At 37.5% G+C, this 17,057-nt stretch overlaps 1 long non-coding RNA gene across 6 annotated transcripts in view; it reads right to left on the bottom strand.

Moving 5' to 3' along the window:
- LOC116282097 (uncharacterized) overlaps positions 1 to 17,057 on the bottom strand; it is a 152,112-nt gene that overhangs the window by 77,285 nt on the left and 57,770 nt on the right. For 2 of the 6 annotated variants that reach the window (XR_012076472.1, XR_012076467.1), the window contains exons 6-7: positions 15,548 to 15,784; positions 14,583 to 14,828 (exon numbers count right to left, since the gene is read on the bottom strand). The exons of 2 other annotated variants lie outside the window; for them this stretch is intronic. This is a non-coding gene — a long non-coding RNA (uncharacterized lncRNA). Of the gene's footprint in view, positions 1 to 13,378; positions 14,115 to 14,582; positions 14,829 to 15,547; positions 15,785 to 17,057 lie in introns of those variants that run through there. 2 more of the 6 variants (XR_012076470.1, XR_012076469.1) reach the window with 2 other exon arrangements.

Here is a 17,057-nt window from a genome sequence, read left to right as displayed (position 1 = left end):
TTTCTTTGCAAGCGTTATTAAGTTAAGGATCCTGAGATGGGGAGATTATCCTGGATTGTCAGGGTGGGTCCTAAATTCAATCACAGGTGTCCTCAGAGAGAGAGAAGCAGAGGGAATTTGACACACAGAGAAGGTGATGTGGAAATGGAACAGAGAGATTTGAAAATTCTGGCCTTGAAAACTAGAGTGACACAGCCACAAGCCCATGAATGTTGAAAACCATTTGAAGCCAGAAAAAGCAAGGAGCTGCTTCTCCCATAGAGCCTCCTCCCGCAGGGAAAGCAGCCCTGCTGACACTTTGATTTCAGCCCAGTGATACTGACTTCAGACCTCTGGTCACTGGAACAGTGAGAGAATAATCCGCTCTCTGGGTGATTGTTTTAAGCCACCCAGCTTGTGATAATACGTTATAGTAGCCACAGGAAACTAACACCAGCAGCCAGGCCTTTCTCTCACTGCTGCATGCTCAGTTTAATTTCACGTAACTCAGATGACCATCCCTCTCCTTCCTCTCTTTTCCAGGAAAGGAAGCCATTTTTTGCCAACAACAGCATATGACATTTTCCAAAAATTCTTTAGAAATTTTAGGCTGCTGAGATATTACTTTCTCTTTTTTCTTTTCTTTTTCTCTAAATAATTAATGGAAAAGAAAGTATTGTAAAAGCTACTATAGGAAGAGGGTAATAGCTCAGTGGTAAAGCACATGCTTAGCATGCAGGAGGAGGTCTTGGGTTCAATCCCCATTTTAAAAAAAAGGGTAGTATATTTGGTACTCTCTCAATCAAAACTCTGTATTAATCAACCAGTATTTCTAAGATCTTCAGTATGATGATCATCTTTATAATGACATTCCTAAGACTTTGCAAAACTCTGAAAAGTTTATCAAGACACTGAAAGGAAGGTTAAATTTACCAGATTCTCTACATCCTTAGAAAAGGAATAGCCATTTAACCTGTCTGAGTCATTAGTCTACATAGTCTTTAATCTACAGAGAGAATATACATGGTCTACAGAGAGAAGGTCTCTAAGCTAGGAGGCTGATGGATTGAAAAGAAATGGAAGGTTCATGAGATTGAGATCTTACTGAGATAACAGTAAAAGCCAAGGAATGAAAAGGGATGGTCAGAGGAGTTTAAGACTTGACATAGTGTAGGAGTTGGAGCCATTGTGGGTATTGTCAGGGACCTGAGGGAGGACACAAGTAGCTTAAGTAAGGGGATGGCAAAGGGCATTGGTGTCAGGAGGTCATGGAAGTGGGAACTCAGGATGTCGGGGTCATCTTCCACATGGGCACTGTTTGTCTAGGATGCCTGAATTTAGGACATAGAGAGGACGGAGGAGAAAGAAGCACTGTGATCACGATGAAGAAAGTCTCAGTCAATGAAGACTACTCATCAGGATGATGAAGGATGCTAGATCAAGGAGGGTGGGGGGTGGGGGGAGTATTCAGGGTTTTTAAATAATGTGAAGTGAATTTGAGAAGTGAAACTAAGGGGAATTTAAAAAGAGACTGCTAAAATTGTGGTAAAGAGGTTATTAGTGAACTTCAAAAAAGCAGTTATCCCACAGTAACAGAACCAGTGTTCTAGAAAATATCCTCTAAATCTTTTTCCCTTTCTTTCCATTTCTAAAGTGGTTCAGGCTTTTGCTGCCTTGTGTGAAGGTGGGTTTCCCTGATTCTAACTTTACTCCATTCTAGTCCTCCTGAATACCACCACCAGACAAATATTCCTTAAATGTGTCATGAGTATGTCACTGCTTTGGTCAAAACCCTACAGGCAGAGAGTCAAGACAACTACCCAAAAGAAAGTGATCTAAGATCCACAGAAAATATAAATGTACAACAATATGACACATTTACCCAAGACTGAGGAGTTTCCAGGGATGCAGAACTTTTAGTGCTAAAACTGAGAAGGTTCCAGAGAAACCAGAATGCGTTGGTAACCCAGAGAACTAATTCCAGGAGAAAAAGAAGTCTCTATTATTATCCAAAGATTCAGCGAGTTAGTAAGATCCATCAGAATACTCCCTCACACAAAGGCTCACATCACCAGTAAATTTAAGACCGAAACATAAGCACAATGAAATCACAGAACCAAACAACAGACAACTGCAACATCTTACAATTGTCTGGTTGCCATAATAGAATTTTCAAAGCAAAAGTTGAATCCCCAGAATCCAATTTACATGGTATATTAAAATCTAGAACCACATTGCTCTTATCAGTCACCACCATTATCAGGGTGGTTATCTCACTAAAAGTTCCACATCTCAGGCAAATCGAGTTGATTGGCTACCATAACCCTATTGGACTTTTTAGGAAGCAAGAATAGAAGAGAAAAGGGGAATGTCTTTCTTAATTTGGCTTCTCCAGATTTTCCATCAATTTATGGTAGTTGTTCAGATTTCACCTTTTGTGAACCCCAAAACTATTTCTATCAAGAGACTAATTGTAATGGTGTTGAGCTGTTTAAAGCAATAGAAAAAAATTAACCATAAATACTATAATCAAATGATAGAGTAAATCTTACAAAACTCCACATACTCTTACAATATGATCCTACACTCACACTCCCTGATATTTAATCAAATGAATTGAAAACTGGTCTATACAAAAACCTGCACACAAATATTTATAGACATTATTTATAACTGCCAAAACTTGGAAGCAATCAAGATGCCCTTCAATAGGGGAATGGATAAACTATGGTACATCCATAAATGAAATATTATTCAGCAATAAAAAGAAATGTGTTATCAATCTACAGAAAGACTTGGAGGAAACTTAAATGCATATTGCTAAATGAAAGAAGCCAATCTGAAACAGCTGCATGTGCACGATTCCAACTTTATGATATTCTGGAAAAGGCAAAACTACAGATAGAGTAAAAAAAAAGATCAGTGGTTGCCAGGGGTTAAGGGGAAGAGAGGGATGTATAAGTGGAGCACAGGGGGTTTTAAAGTCAGTGTAAGTATTCTGTATGATACTGTGATTGTGGATACATGCCATCATATATTTGTCAAAACACAATATACAGCACAAAGAAACCCTAATGTAAATGATGGACTTTAATCAACATAATAATTATTAACTACACATGGACTGTACTTAATAATAATGTTAATAATATTGGCTTACTAAGTGTAACAAATGTGCCACAATTATGCAACATGTTAATAGTAGGGAAATCTGGGGCCAGGATGGGAGTGAAGTGGTATGTGGGAACTCTCTGGACTCTCTGCTAAATTTTCCTGCAAATTTAAAGGGCTCCAAAAATAGTCTATTAATTAAAAAAAAAAAAAGTTGGCTGCATCCCTCATGTGGAGTCAACTGGTTAATAATCAAACTGAATGCTAGTTTTTTCTGTTTTTAAAGAATATTAAGCAGATACCTGAGAACTTTACAATGGAATTACCCATAAAGTGGAAAAATTGAATTATGAAAGTATTGCAGTGTATTAAAGTGAAACAATGTCAATTTATTTAAAGGACAAAATTATAAAGTAAATGGTAAGAAATTTGGGAACATATAAATGTGCAATAACATAACACTTGAATAGTCGATATCTTTATGGTAAAAAGAGATTTTATACTGTGATGAAGAAATAAGCAAACATTCCAACAGAAAAATAGGAATGAATATGAACCAGGGGTTCACAAAAAAAGAAATACAAATGGACAATTAACATTCAAATCATTCAAATTGAATAAGAATCAAAGAAATGAAAAGGACATGCCAATACTCATCATTTACAGGCTGCGGTAACTCTCCTAGGTCTGTCGTGACTGTGCAAATGACTATGGCCTTTCATGAGGCAATTTTTCAGTGTACATCAAAAACCTTAAAATATGTATACTCTTTGACTAGCAGTTCTATTCCCAGGAACTTATTCTTAGGAAATAATTCAGAGGAACCAGCAATGCAGCATAATTTCTATTGCAGTCTTAATTATAATAGGAAAATCTAGTAAGAAATAATCTAAATCTAGGAGATTGAGTAAATAAATGTTAGGATAACATACAAGGGAATACTATAAAGTTATGAGAAGTGGTAACAAAATATTTTATAATTCATTGATATGTAAAGATCTCTACATCATTATGTCAAATATAAAAGGTTTCAAGGGGGGAGGGTATGGCTCAGTGGTAGTGCTCATGCTTAGCATGCACAAGGTCCAGGGTTCAATCCCCAGTACCTCCATTAAAACAAATAAGCAAATAAATAAACCTAATTATCCCCCCACCAAAAAATTTTGTTTTCTTTAAATTTAAAAGGTTTTAAGACAGACGAGTCAGATGAGCTCAGGTACACAAATATGAGCAGCAATATTATATAGTGGGTCAAGGCCAAGGCTTCAGTATCAGACAGACCTGTACTCAAAGCTCTGAGCTCAGCTGCTCATTAACTGTGGAAACTTCAGCACATAATGTGACCCACATAAGCCTTAGTTTCTCACCTGTAAATTCAGGGTAATATCCTGAATACCCTTAGGGATATTGTGAAAATTAAAATAACTTAAATAAACTTATCAGTAATGGCAAAGAAAACAGTTTGAAAAATTACTAAAATTTTAATAATAGTTGCCTTTGGATGCTGAGTTTTGGTGTGGTTTATGCATTCTTTTATACCTTCCTGTGTTTAATTTTAAAAAAAATATATATATGAGCATATTAGATTTTTACTCAAAAACACCAAAAAAAATTTCTATTTATTACACGCAAAGAAAAAACTAAACTATTTCTGTATTATTTGAAATATCACAGAGAGAATGCATTTACTTATTACTTATAGAACTTTAAAAAACAGACTGCCAGGATAGATACTAAAATATCAAAAGCAATTAATCTCTGGATAATAGAATTCTAGATGACTTATTTCCTTTGGTATAATTTTTCTCTATTTTCTAAGCTCACACAGTGCACAGATAGTACTTGTATAATAAAAAATGTATATATAAATAAAAAATCATGGTATAGACAATTTATTGATGTTGAAATAGTTCCACAAATAGCTAAGTGAAAAAACAAAAGCTACAAACAGAATGTAATGTTTACAACAGAATGTAAATGTTGTGATTTTTGTTTTAAAATATGCACATACATAGTAAGAAACAGTGAAAGTGCATACATCAAAATGTTAATAGCACTTATCTTTAAGTGGTTGAATTATGGCTAATTTTTCTTTTATGTTGTGTTTTTTGTGTTTAATATTTAAATAATATTCTGCATTAGTCATTTATGAATTCATAATGAGACAGAAGTAAATGTTACTAAATAAATACAGTTAGAAGTACATAAATGGTAGAATAAGACTATTTGGGTTAGAACCCCTATGCTTTCATGCTAGATCAGATGCCATGCTAGAATAATAATGTGGCTCCTATAACTGGCACATATAGGAGAGTAAAGAAACCAAAACCAAAACAAAAATGTTCTCTGAAAGTATGCAGGAAGAAAAAGGTTAAAACTGTGACATTCTGGCCCCCACAGGCTAGGGTAAGTCCAATTCCTATTCAGGCTGCCTGCTCTCCCTGAGATTTGCACCTAAACACCACTGTGAACTAGCAAAAATAAGCCTTCAAAACCTTGGCATCTGTCTTCCCTAGCTCATTCACAGGTCTCTTTCATTCCTGGAGATTAAACACCTTTCCTGGGTCCTAGATTCATGCCATTGCTCTTGGCATTTCCAGCTCCTCACTCCTAAATCAAGTGAGGGCCACCTCCATCCACGAAGGCAGACAGACTTTATTTTAGAGAAGGTATGTGCCTCACATTTGGCTTTGTATTTCTTAAAATTCCAGGCTTCTGCTGATGAGGCTGTTCTAGTCCCAGAAGTGAATGCCAACCAAGGGCAGACGCTGAGGCCACCGCGTGGGATGGAGCAGCACCAATGTGCAGCTAGATGCCTTTGTCTCCACCTTTTCTGCTGCCAGAAGTTCTCCATCTGGGTCTATTGGTAATCCCCTGCTGAAGCTTTGAGCAAGATCCCATGTCAGCAAGAATCCCACCCATGAAATCCTGCCTCCTAATCCTAGTCCCCTAAGTGACCACACCAGATGCTAATCACCTTCCTGTTAGGTGGAAGCAGTCTGACCAGGACCCCACATCATGCCTGCGGCTGCACAAGCTCCTCCCTGCACACAGGCGCAAAGGACCCTCGGGGCAAATACCCGCTCTTCATTACTGGCTCATGCTGGCCCCAAACCCTGTCAGGTCTCTTGCCCAGCAGCTGGACTGGACAATGTGGACTCCCCAAGGATGCTTTTGCCCTTCTGATTTAAAAATGTCCCAGACACTAATCACAAGGCAGAGGAGATTTAAAGATAAGAACATTACAAGAGCTAACCAAAGCTAAAAGTCGCCAGAGATGACTGATGGGGAAAATATTCTCTCAACCCACTTCCATTTATAATGACTTCATTCCTCCAACAGAATCTCCCATAGAATCATTGTTTCCTTAAAACCTCCATTTTGTTCTAGGTTCGCTTCAGAGTTCCTTCTACTTTGGAATGAAGGATGGAAACCTTGAGCTCCCCCTGGAGGTAGGAGTGTGCTAGTAAGAGTCTCCCAGGACCGCATCTCCTCACTCCCCCCACCCAGCTCCTCTTAAAAGCAAACCTTAGTTAATTTGTTTGCTGACTTCTACCCATTTCCAGTCGACTTCTGTTTGACTGGGGCGTCCACCCTCTTTGTATTTTAGTTACTCTAGTCTTGATAATAAGAAGGGTCCTTTGACTATGTTTCCCAGTCCAGTCTTTCCATTTCACCTCAAACACATTGTTAGTCATATGATTCTGCTTAACATCTCCCCAATGTGTTCCCTTCCTCTGTGTCCTTATTATTACTCTTCATATCACCTAGAATTCTTTTCCTACCCTCTGCCCTTATCTCCTTTATGAAAATCTTTTTCATTCCTTGAAAGCCCAAGTCCTAGGCCAGCTTCCCCACACCCGCCTCTGAAATCCTGTAGAACTTGTTTACAAAGCACTTACATATTCCGATTCATATTTTAGTTATCTCTGTATAGCTTATCTTACTGTATCCAACCAAATGCCCAGCAGCATGGTGTCCAGTGTGCAGAAAATCATTCATAGATACTGCATAGCTAAAAAAAGAAAGAGCAGAGGAGAGAGAAAGAAAAGGGATGAGAAGATAGATAAATGTCCTGAGAGTCTCAGCCTGTTGTAGAAAGAGCCTTGGACTAAGGATCAGGGACCTGGGTTCAAGTTCCACTTGACTGTCAATGAACTAAATGACAACTAAACTATCCTCTAAAGAACCGAGGCAGTGGGTTATATGAACCCTGAAGTTTATCACCATGCTGACATTTTAAGACCATCTCCCCATTTAGGCAAACTGATAGCTGACTCAACAAGATACCTTCAGATTCACCTAGCACAGAGTCTGGCTTAACATGCATGCTAAAAGATGTTAGTTCCTCTTTTCTTCACACATAATGGGAACATGCTGCAACATTCTCAATTTTAAGAAAGGGAAAAGTTTGCCTTTTTTCACTGAGTTTGGATGTACACAGGAATATGCGTCTGCTAACACGGTAATAAAGAATTGTACAGCTTGTTTAATCAAAAATATTGCTGAAACATTAGTCTTCCCCTCTGGATATATATACTTTACGGAAGAACTTTCAGTGGTTGGGGCGCTCATTAGGTTGAGATTGTTTTATTATCATTTTTTCCTGTAGGTTTTGCCATATGTCATTTTAGGTAGAAGCTTTCATTCCAGCAAATGAAGGGAAAAAACTGAAAAAGAGCTATGCCAAAACAAATTCTTAGTCAACCACGTCATTGTCTGGGAAGATGTGAAAATCATTTGACAAGATTCTACATGGTAAGCAAGAAAAGAGAAGGGTAACACTTGGAAGCCAATAAAAAATTGGAAAGAATTTAAATAAGGTATGCCAGGAAAATAAACAGATTCCAGGGAATTAAGCTAAATTTTTGGAACCTAAGATAGTTGCAGAAGTTCAGATTAATACATGTAGTAACAACTTATTTATCAAGGATTTTATAGAAATGAGGAGTTCTACCTATGAGACTTCTAAAGCTCACTGAAGTCTAGCTCTTTTTATTTCTAAAAAGATGGTTAAATTTCAATACTTTATTATGATGTTCTCCTGACTTATTTAAGAGAATTTCAAACTACCCACTGTCCTGTAAGTATGCAGTGGTTCTTTCAGTATTCTGTGCCATACAATCCTGTTTCCTCTTCCTGGATCCACCTTCCTCCCTCATCCTTCAAAGTCCATTTTAAATCTCTGTGAAGACATCCCAGACTCCCCGACAGCAAAGTGCGCTGTTCCCTCTGTCATCCAACAGTCTTGGCTCAGAGCTCTATTATTTTCATAATCACTGGGGCCTGGCTGGTGAAGGCAGGTGCACCCAGCTGGGGATCAGTGCAGAAAGTGAGAAGGGAAACTGACTAGGGCAGCAGTATACTCAAGCGGGAGAAGTCAGAAGCCTTTATTGAACATCTAATCTGTTAAAAATTAATTTTAAAAAAGCCACCTTATGAAATGTTTTCTTCTGATGCTATTCTTGGTATATTCTGAGTGGCTCTTCATGGAAGCCAAATTGGGTGAGGGGGGTGGGGGGAGTGGGGGCGGAATCTAGAGGAGGAGGGTGCTGAAAAAGAAGAGTGAAGATGAAGAATCCTCGGTCCCAGAAGACTTCAAAAGAAGCAAGGTCTAAGTTTACCCACTCCCACATCTTCGCTTAGTAATCCTCCTACACTTCTGCAGATTGCAGCTTCCTCAGGAAAGTGTTTCATGCTCTTTCTGATGAGAACCATCACATCATCTTATACTTACATTTACAGCCTTTACCATAATTGTAAATCTATCTGTATGTGAGATTCTTTGCTGTGTGTCTGTTTCTACCACTAGGCCCATGAGAGTAGGTACTCGTATCTGATTCTGCTCACCATTGTACCCTAAGTCCTGGCATAGAGCCTGGCACATAACGGGATTTCATTATTTGCAGAGTAAATGAATACTGCTGCATGAAAGGCAATAGGGTAAAGGGAGTTGAGGCATGAATTTAAACGGACTGCTTAAAGTAACTTCGCATATTGCTAATAATCAGTGACAGAATCCTCCAGGTATGAGGACTTGGTGAGAGGGCACGAGGGGCTTATTTCTTCCTGACTGTATGCATGCTGATGTCTTTTTGAATTCTCTGACACCAACTAGGAGTCCAACAATTCAATTCACCTCTGACACTAACTACTTGGAGTTAGCATCAGATCTCACAAGTTAAAGGGCTCACTCCCACAAGATCGGCCCCAGGTTCAGATGCCAGTTGCAACTCACTGGATATAAATCAAGGATTACCATGACCCCCTCCTCAAGTTCGATATTTTGCTAAATGGCTAAAATGGTTCATAGAACTTAGGAAGGCACTTTATTTACATTTACTGGTTTATTATAAAGGATGCAAATGAACAGCCAGATGAAGAGGTACATAGTGCGAGGTCTAGAAGGGTCCCAGTGCAGGAGCTTCTATCCCTGTGAAGTTGGGGTTTGCCACCCTCCCAGCATCTTGATATGCTCACCACTTTAGAAGCTCTCTGGACCCCATCATTTAGGGGTTTTTATGGAGGTTTCATTACATAGGCATGATTGATTAAATCATCGGCCATTGGTGATTAAACTCAATCTCCAGTCCCTTTCCCCTCCCAGGAGGTGGGGCTGAAAACTCCAAGCCTCAAATCAAGGATTGGTCTTTCTGGACACCCGCCCCCATCCTGAAGCTATCTAGAGTCTTGCCAAGAGTGGCCTCATTAAAAGACACTCCTATCACCCTTATCACTCAGGAAATTCCAAGGGTCTTAGGAGCTGTGCCAGGAACTGGGGATAAAAACAAATATCCTTCTATGATACCACAAGGGTGGGAATTAATTTAAGGACATAAATTTAAGGGTATATACAGCTAATAAGTAGTCTGTAATGATGATGCTGACAATGTTGTTAACCAAAGTTTCAAAGGTAGTAATAAGACGTTAGGTTACTCTTGTATTTCATTGCAATTTATTTCCCACTAACTTCTTCAATAGGGAAATCAGCGTGTCTTCACTCAGTAATTACAGCACTCCCCTCCGCACTTCATCTAGTCCCAATACCCTCGTACTCTGAGTCATTTATTTGATAATAAGATGTTACAGACACTCATGAGAATGTGTGTCTGAATTAAATATTCTGGCACTGTGATAGCTTTTCTAGGAAGACAGGGGTAGATGTCCTATAACAACCTTAGGCCCCACATAAGACTTATGAGTTTAGATTTGAACTTTCTTTACTTGTCCTAGGCTCCAATACTTAACATACCAAATAATACTTTCCCGTACAAACTACAAGTAAGTTGGTAATTTAAGGAAATAAATCAGACCTTGTCAATCTTCACATTGCTGCTCAAAATTGTTGCTGACAAGATCATAGAAAGCAAGTCATATACAACATACAGATTAAGTCATTCATTCCTACAGGTGTTTGTTGAATGCCTTCTATATACCTGACATAAGGCACGCAGCAGACATCTCTGATACAGTAAAGACAGGAGGCCTATAGGATATGATGTGAACTCAACATACAACCCACCTTCAAAGGCTCCCAATCTTGCTAGAATAAAAGATTATAGAACAAAACCTATAATTAAATACTAAGTTAAAAGATGCGTTCTACAGAAATGTGGGGGAAAGGCAATCAAACCAGAATGGGGATTAAGCAAGATTTCCTGGCAAGTTAAATTCTGAAGGATGAGCTAAATAAAAAGGGTAAAGTAGGAAGAAGAGGGTACTTTAAGCAAAAGGAAATGTATATATGAAAGAGCTCACAACTTAATCAGTAAACTACAATTCACTACAGGTCGTTACTTAAAAACATTCAATTTATGAGTTTTAATATAAACAAAGCTTTGTTCCCAAGCGAAAGTGCAACAACTCTTTCAGACACGTCAGGAGGAGTTAGTGGTCAGGTGACCTCATTTTAGTCCTGGTCAAGTGATCATTGGGTTATTCTTTAATCCATTTTTGTTAATTCCTTAATTTTCAGGGTGGCAAATTCAAATGGGTATCAAGAGTGTAGCTGGCAGGGCAGGGACCAAGGTGGACTGGAGTGCAGGGTGAGGGGAGCTGTGGTCATCAAGGGGTGGGCAGCCTGCAACACCAGCTGATTGTATCTCACCTTTCCTCTCTCAAGGCAAACCAGAAACCTCCTACAATCTTGGCATGTCAATAACCAATTCAGCATTTTTAATGTTATGTAGGCCAAACAAACAACTTATGCAGGCTGAATTCAGTCTGCTGATCACCACTTTGTGACCTTTGATCTTTGTATTTTTGACCTTTGATCTTTGTATTTTTGATGTTCGCTCTTAGTTTTCATTTTTTTACAAAAACTACAAATGGTATTAATCCTTCATGTGCAGTAAGAACAAATGCAGCTAGAATATTAACAGTGTTGGAAGGAAGAGACATACAATTAGTATAGAAACAAAAATGGATGTAGTAAAGAATTGAGAATGATAAATGTACGTACTTGTAGCAAAATTGTTCATTAATGACAATTTTGAAGAACAAAAATCCAATCACGCATATACCTATGCCATCAGCAATAACAAGCAAAAAGAATGAAAAGTGATTGTCAGAATGAAAGGCTTTAACACGTGAAAAAGGAGATCAATGCCAGATGCCTAAATAAGATTAATCCTGGACCAGCACTTGTTTAGGAACTTAAAGGCTGAACTTGGTAAATATGCTGCTGTGAGAACTTTTGACAGAGCCACAGTTAAGTTCCATAGTTTAAGGACATTGTAGCTTCCAAGGAGTTTCCCACATGTGCAGCCATCACCAAGGAGGGGGGAATTACCTCTCTCAATGTATGTTCAACGTAGTGGAAACTGGTCTATAGGAAAAGATAAGGGATAGGTTAATAGAAGGTAGGAGAAAACAGAAAGAGCCAGTCTGGTTTGTGATTTGAGAGACAAATTAATTGTTTTTTTAAAAGCAATAATTATAAACATTTATAAATTTAAATAGTTTAAAAAATACATATAATAGCAAACAAGTCTTCCTTTCATCTTAGACCCCCAGTTCTCCTTCCTAGAGGTGAATACTATTAAGACATTTTAATATTTCCTTTTATATAAATAATAACATAATATATACTTATTTCAGCAACGTTTTTCCCATTTAATGTATTTTGGAGATTGTTATATATTAATTCATATAGATAAACCTTATTCATTTTAAAAGCTACATATAAAGAAATGCCACGACTTATATAATCAATACTCCATTGATCAATTTATACTATAGTCTTTTGCTATTATAAATAATAAGTCCACCTGCTTTGAAATCTTCAAAGAATCTTTTTGGTGGAACTGCATCCTAGGCCTGCAAGTTTAAACATCTCTTAGTCCTTCTGGACTTGGGAAAAAGTGGACCTAAGAACAGCCTTTAAGAAATGAACTTTTTCATAAGTAGAGAAGAATCTGTCTAGAAAGAAGGTAAATGTGGCAGTGATTAGCTAGAAAAAAACTAAATTCAAAATTAGCAAGATCACAAAGGCCTCATGTGCTAACCTGAGGAATTTGACTTTATCCTGAAAGATATGCAGAGCCACTCACTGGTTTTAAGCAGAATGACAATGACATGATTATATCTATGTTTGAGAAACTTACTGTAACAACAATGGGGAGAACAGATTAGAATGGAACCAGAAAAAAGACAGGGAGACCAGAAGAAGAACTATTTAAGGAACCCAGGAAGTAAGTTATGAGGACTTTAAGCAGTGGAATTGCAGTGCAATGAAGAGGAGGAGACATGAATTAGAGTATTAAGGGAGTAAAATCTACAGTAGTTTGGACCGATTGGACAAGGGTGTGATTGGATGGGCAGAATCTAAGATGAATACCCAGTTTCTGTACTGGCCCACTCAGCAGATGGTGTTAAGTCACCAAGACAAGGAGCAAATAAATAGTGAAACTCACTATTTCAGTGAGTTTTGAAATCTGACCTTGACCTTCTGGAGCATGCAGGTGGTTATATCAAAGAGACAGTAGAATATATGCGTCTGAGGCGCAACGAGAGAGCTACACTCCAACAGCAGACATCACCATATATTCCAAAGTTGAAACTATGAAAATGGAATAGGTCACCTAAGGGTTACACATTTGTTGACAGAACTAAAGGAAGAAATGACCGAACCTTAAGGAAAGGAGACATTTAGGTGGTAGGTGGAAGAAAAGGAGCCAAGGAAAGAGGGGGGAAAAGCCTTTAATGAACATTCAAAAATTAATAAACTGACATAACAAAGGATTCAAATAATTTTATCTTATTTGAAAGTCACAACAACCCCAAGGTATCTAAAGCAGGTATTATCAGAGTCCCATTTTATAAGCAACTCAAGCTTATTTAGACGATCAGTCCAAGATTTCAGTTTTTAAATAGCAGAGCCATCTATAACCCAAGTCTTCCCCAAGTTCTACAGATCGTCATTCCACCATGCTGATTCCAAACTGCTTATGATTCATAGATACACAAACTAGCAAAACCAAGAATGCAGAAATGGGAAAGAGATGCTGCTAGTACAGTATCAACCTCCCTCAATGCCCTCCATTCCCACGCTTTCTATACAGTAGGAAATTAAGGCTCAGAGAAGTTTAAAAAAAATCTTAACGTAAAACTCCAATTCTTAGCAAAACTGACCTAAAACTCCAATTCTTTAGCATTCACAAGCAAAAAGACATTAACAGTTTGCATAAAGATACATGTGCTCAGAACTTTCATAATAAAGGCATCAGAAACTAAATAGTATCTTTCCTGTACTATGATCAGTAGAAAGCAAACTATGGGACTTCTTAAGGCCTTGCTCTACCCTATACAATGTTCTTTACTTTATGCAAATATACTGGCTGTGGGAGATATCTTATGTAGTTTTCACTAGCATGACATGAATGAGTGTTAGAGATAAGTAAACCATCTTCTTATAAAGATATTAACACAACATTATTATTATTATTATGGGCCTGCAAAAGCTTAGAAATATCTTCACTGTAATCCATCCTGTGATCCTGAAATCTGTTTCACTGGAATTTGACCTGAAAAAACAGAATTTGGTCATCAAGTTTCAACACAGATCTTGTGGAAAGCAAACATTTCTCCTGCTGACATAAACAGAGATTTAAAAATAATTGATACATATATTATAAAACCCAGTTATACAAAACTGTTGCAACTGGATAGACTCCCAATGCAAGTTTGAACAAGATTAGTTCAAGGTACTTTTAGTTGTGTGGATTAGTGAGCTTATGGAAGAGGTCTCTGCCCAGGAGCTCCAACCTGTACAAGTGGTTTCAGTTCGTTTAATTCTGTTCTAAGTAAAGTCTTTCTATTCTTGTGATAACAACTCTAGGAGCTTGCCTCCCTTAAATCCTCTAAAGCATTAAATATAAATTAGAGTAGTAAGTAAGACAATGTTGATTTAATTCATTCAGAAAACGTTTATTGAGTGTGAAGGCACTGTAAATCAGAAAAGGATTTTGCCAACAAATAATTTAGCCTGTGGTGGGGGTGTGGCAGAGTGGCTGTTTTAAGGCTGCCATCTCTGTTAAGAACTTGATGCACAAGCATTTTGTGTTGGTGATCTGTGTTGATCTTTGGGGTATAGACCAATAAACAGGTGGCATGTAGCAAAGCTGGCATTCTGGTAAGAAAGTCGAAAAGCTTGGTTGGTATTTTCTCTTTTATGCCACTACTCTTCCTGCTCCCAGTGGAGAAATCATTCCCTGCAATTCCGACAACTCTTTCAGGATCTAGCCAAGGGATTACAAATCTTTTAGTCATCAGATGGTAATCCAGCTGCACTGAGAGTGTTCACTGGATGAGCTTTGTCAGAGTGAAATGTAACTTTGAGTGATTTAGCATCCTTCCCCCTTCCCGCTCCCAAGGAAACAATCAGATGTGGATACAAACACGTATGTGTACATATGGAAAGACTGGAAACAATATAAATGCCGAACAGTTGGGGTATGATTAAATAAATTATGCATATCCTTATGATGTAACACTATGCAGCCATTAAAACGATGCTTTAGGAAAACATTCTATATGCTGTTGTAAAAATTGCTTACAAAACTGTAACATGGTATCAATTATATTTTCAAAATATGTGTGTATTCATGTTTGTGTGTGCCCAGAGAAAGACTAGAGAGATAGAAGGCTCAACTATTAAAGTGATTACCTCTAGGTGGTAAGATTATAAGAGAGTTTTCTTCTTTGTGGTTTCCTTATATTTTCCAAATAATCCAAAATGTACATGTGTTAATTTCATTATTTGAAACAAATGTATTTTCAAAAAGAAGGACCAAAAAGTTGTGTAGGTCTATTTTCTAGCTCGTTTTCACAAAGAAGTTTCATTCACTAAATTCCCCAAGGGCTGGAACGGAAGGCTATTTTAGTGATGCCAACTGTGCCAACTCAAAATATTACTCACAGAACTTGTACTAAGAGATCCTGTCTGGGACACACTCACCTGGAGCTGTAGGGAGACTTGCTACATCTTTTTTGTTCAAGGGTTTTAAATTATGGTATCCCTGAGGCCCCACAAGTAATTCCGAAGTCTTTGCCATCTCTTCTAGTATATTAGTATATAGCCATGTACAAATAGTATTATTGATGGCCTTCAGTAGTATTCCAGAATTTCCGAGAGAGGACAGCAAAATAGGCCTTATTTGGAGACAGGCCATCATATCAGTCAGGAATTCAGACTCTGTAGCCAAACAGACTTTAGTTAGAACGCTAGCATTGAAATTGCTAGTTGTGTGATCTTAAAGGTATATTATTTAATCTCTTTGTGTCTCAATTTCCTCATCTGTCAATTAAATCATAATAATGTCTACCTATAATGTAGTATCTACCTAAATAATGTTTCTGTGATGATTAAAATGATAGTGCATGTTAAATATCTAACACAATGTCTGGCACATAGTAAGTAATCAAAAATTGCAAGCTATTGTATTACTATGATAAATATAATAAAGACATAAATATAAGTGTCATGGAAGAGCTAGAAAAAGCACAATTACTCCTTGTTGAGAAGATTACAAGAAGCTTCATAGAAAAAGAAAATTAAGATATTCTAAGATGAGGGGTAAAGTCATTTCAGGGGATGGCAATGTAATAGCACAGAGGTGAGAAAGCCATAGAATGTAAGAGTTGAACAGTTCTCCTGGAGTGTCACATATATTAGGAAACAAGAAGTGATAGGTAAAGATGTTTAGTCTTAGCTTATGGATAATAAGGACATACTTCATCTATTTGTTATAATTTTTATTCCCCAAATAATTTGTGTAATATTACATAGAACTCTTCTCTTGCAATTCATCTGAGCATGTGTAGAAGTTCCCCCATCCACCTATCTCATGACTCTCTACATTGTCTAGTTAAAACCTAAGTTTCAGTCGTTGGTAAGCCAAAGAATCTCCTGGCCAAAGCATACAATGGTCTCCTGGGACAGGGGAATAAACTAGAAATAGCAGAATAAGGAAAGCATGATTTTTTTCATTTTACGACTCTGTAGACACTTTAAGATATCAGGGGCTACGAAAGGAAGCAAGGTTATGCTTGGACTGGTGACTAGGATCATCTCTGGGATAAACACTTCAATGACAGACACAGAAAAGAACAAACTTTCGGGACAGATGATATTTGATTTCAAGACTTACTATAAATCTAGAGTAACCAAGACAATGTTGTATTGGTGAAAGGACAGACATACAGATCAATGAAACAGAATAGAAAGCCCAGAAACAGAAGTACACATTTGTGGTCAGTTGACTTTTTGACCATGGTGCCAAATTATTCCATGGGGAAAGGAAAGTCTTTCCAACAAACAGTGTTGGAACTACTGGATATTCATATGGAAAGAAATTAAATTTCAATCTTTATCTCACGTCATACATGAAGACTAACTCAAAATGTCATACAGATCTAAACATAAAAGCTAAAACTATAAAATATTTAGAAGAAAACATGAAAGAAAA

The sequence above is a fragment of the Vicugna pacos genome, chromosome 10, assembly GCF_048564905.1.
Source record: "Vicugna pacos chromosome 10, VicPac4, whole genome shotgun sequence".
In the NCBI taxonomy this organism is placed as follows: domain Eukaryota; kingdom Metazoa; phylum Chordata; class Mammalia; order Artiodactyla; family Camelidae; genus Vicugna; species Vicugna pacos.
Note: the sequence above shows the minus strand (reverse complement) of the source record. Positions and strands in the feature narration are given on the sequence as shown.